The 3,138-nt window shown below is 41.9% G+C and overlaps 1 pseudogene; it reads left to right on the top strand.

Annotated features, from left to right (window-relative positions):
- The first annotated feature begins 742 nt into the window (after positions 1–742).
- LOC139358556 (unconventional myosin-Vb-like) lies at positions 743–2,633 on the top strand (annotated as a pseudogene).
- The last annotated feature ends 505 nt before the right edge of the window (positions 2,634–3,138 follow it).

Genomic DNA, 3,138 nt, shown 5'->3' with positions numbered 1-3,138 from the left:
CAAATGTGCTATACATATATAGGTGAGCCAAAGTTTGAACGTGGATCTAAGTGCACAAATGTAAATAATATTGTACACTTTTATCACACTATCCCTATTTGTAATCTTTTCCCCAAAAAACTAGTAGTAGTGATGTTTGCTCTTATTTAAATTATCAGAAGCTTTAAACTTTCTCTTAAACTATAGTCATTACTAATTGAATGTTTGAATACTGCCTGATTCCACTTATATAAGGTATATATGTACATATACATGTATCAGTCATATGTGTGTATATATTTATATATATGTCAGTCATACATGTGTGTATGTATATATCTGTCATATATGATGACATGATCTATGATCTCTGTATATATATACACACATATTTTGAAAGTATTACATGAAGGAAATAGTAGAGTTGATTTCATATAACAAGAGTTATTGGATGTATATGGGCAAAAGTTAATGCACATGGGCAAATAAATTGATGAACTTACAGACTCATTCATTTGACATGTATTTATTGAATGGTCTCTCTTGAATGCTGAGTATCTTCCAGGAGCCTAAAATTCAGCAGTGAACCTAACAGGCTCAAATCCTTGCACTCAAGGAGCAAATATTCTAATTGAGGGAGAAAAAAATAAACAAAGTTAATAAGCAAAATATTCAACATACTAGCTGATAGGAAGTTCTGTGGTGAAAAATAAAGTGAGAGGAAAAGAATGAGAGAAAGCTCTAAAAGTAACTGAAGGTTTACATGAAGAAATCGCATGACCTAGAAGCTGCCCAGGCCTTGGCCCAGAGTGAGAGGAAGCGCCATGAGCTCAACAGGCAGGTCACAGTCCAGCAGAAAGAGAAGGATTTCCAGGGCATGTTGGAGTACCACAAAGAGGGCGAGGCCCTCCTCATCTGGAACCTGGTGACAGACTTGAAGCCCAAGATGCTGTCGGGAGCAGTGCCCTGTCTCCCCGCCTACATCCTCTACATGTGCATCTGACACGCGGACTACACCAACGACGATCCCAAGGTGCACTCCCTGATGACCTCCACCATCAACAGCATTAAGAAAGTCCTGAAGAAGCACAAAGATGACTTTGAGATGACGTCATTCTTGTTATCCAACACCTGCCGCCTTGTTCACCGTCTGAAGCAGTACAGCAGGGATGAGGGCTTCATGACTCAGAACACTGCAAAGCAGAACACTGCCTTAAGAACTTCGACCTCGCCGAACACCGTCAGGTGCTGTGTGACCTTTCCATTCAGATCTACCAGCAGCTCATTAAAATTGCCGAGGGTGTGTTGCAGCCGATGACACTTTCTGCCATGTTGGAAAATGAGAGCATTCAGGGTCTATCTGGTGTGAAGCCCACTGGCTACGGGAAGCGCTCCTCCAGCATGGCAGGTGGGGATAACTCATACCGCCTGGAAGCTATCATCTGCCAGACGAATGCCTTTCACACAGTCATGTGTGACCAGGGCTTGGACCCTGCGATCATCCTGCAGGTGTTCAAACAGCTCTTCTACATGATCAATGCAGTGACTCTTAACAACCTGCTCCTGTGGAAGGACCTCTGCTCTTGGAGCACAGGCGTGCAACTCAGGTACAATATAAGTCAGCTTGGGGACTGGCTTCGGGGAAGAAGCCAGAGTGGAGTAGTTCAGACTGTGGAACCTCTGATCCTAACAGCCCAGCACCTGCAATTAAAGAAGAAAACTCAGGAGGATGCAGAGGCCATCTGCTCCATGTGTACCTCCCTCAGCACCCAGTAGACTGTCAAAATGTTAAACTTTTATCCTCCCCTGAATGAATCTGAAGAACGGGTAAGAGCGGCCTTTATACCAACAATCCAGGCACAACTACAAGAGTGGAATCGGCCGGGCGCGGTGGCTCAAGCCTGTAATCCCAGCACTTTGGGAGGCCGAGACGGGCGGATCACGAGGTCGGGAGATCGAGACCATCCTGGTTAACACGGTGAAACCCCGTCTCTACTAAAAAATACAAAAAACTAGCCGGGCGAGGTGGCGGGCGCCTGTAGTCCCAGTTACTCGGGAGGCTGAGGCAGGAGAATGGCGTAAACCCGGGAGGCGGAGCTTGCAGTGAGCTGAGATCCGGCCACTGCACTCCAGCCTGGGTGACAGAGCGAGACTCCGTCTCAAAAAAAAAAAAAAAAAAAAAAAAAAAAAAAGAGTGGAATCACCCTCAGCAACTGCTCTTAGATGCCAAGCACATGTTTCCTGTTTTGTTTCTATTTAATCCATCTTCTCTAACCACGGACTCAATCCCAGCGTGTCTCAATCTGGAGTTCCTCAATAAAGTCTGAAGATGCCTCTTTCCAGCATTAGTCTGATTCCCAATGTGAGCAAGAAGGAAAAATATACACAAAAGTAAATTCAAGGATCTGTTCAGTCTGGTAAAGGTAGATCAAATCAGAGACTGACAGCTGTGGAGGGTGCTGAACTATACAGAATTAGACACAACTATGTCATTATTTTCTGTACCTACTGCTTAGAACAGAAACACTTGAAATATGGAAGACTTTAAGTTTGATTTCAGTCCAACAAATATACATAATAATTATAGACACCAAGCAGTCCCCATAGCCATATAAAAGGTGCCAGTTATATAAAATGACACTGCCTAGTTTTAATCTTTGCACATAACTGGAGAATATCCAAATTAAAATACTAACTATATATATAAGTCACATAAAATTGTCTTCAAAGGGTTTTTAACAAATAATAGTACTAATAACCATGATAATGGCATATACTGACATTTCCCAAAGTTTGCAAACCATAGGTGTGGTTGAGTTTGTGGTGAGATGTGTTAAGAACAAAAATACGGGGATGAGACTTCTGAGAAATGTCCCCAAAATATTTTTTAATGACTGATTATACAAAGACAGTGATGTAACTGACCTCCAAACCCCATATTTAGAGTACTGGTTTCTGAAGCAAAATTAGAAGTGCCAGTCCTCAATGTCCTCAAATGCTTTTGTGTAATCTTGGTTTAATGGAAGAGATGATTAAAATGCTGCTATGTGAAATTCCAAGTGAGAAAGATGGAAAAATATTTTGTTTCTTATGCTAATCCATAACACTTTCCAAGTCCCACAGAATTTTCACAATGTGTATAGCTAAATATTAGAAAAT

Source organism: Macaca nemestrina, chromosome 15 (assembly GCF_043159975.1).
Source record: "Macaca nemestrina isolate mMacNem1 chromosome 15, mMacNem.hap1, whole genome shotgun sequence".
Lineage (NCBI taxonomy): Eukaryota > Metazoa > Chordata > Mammalia > Primates > Cercopithecidae > Macaca > Macaca nemestrina.
Note: the sequence above shows the minus strand (reverse complement) of the source record. Positions and strands in the feature narration are given on the sequence as shown.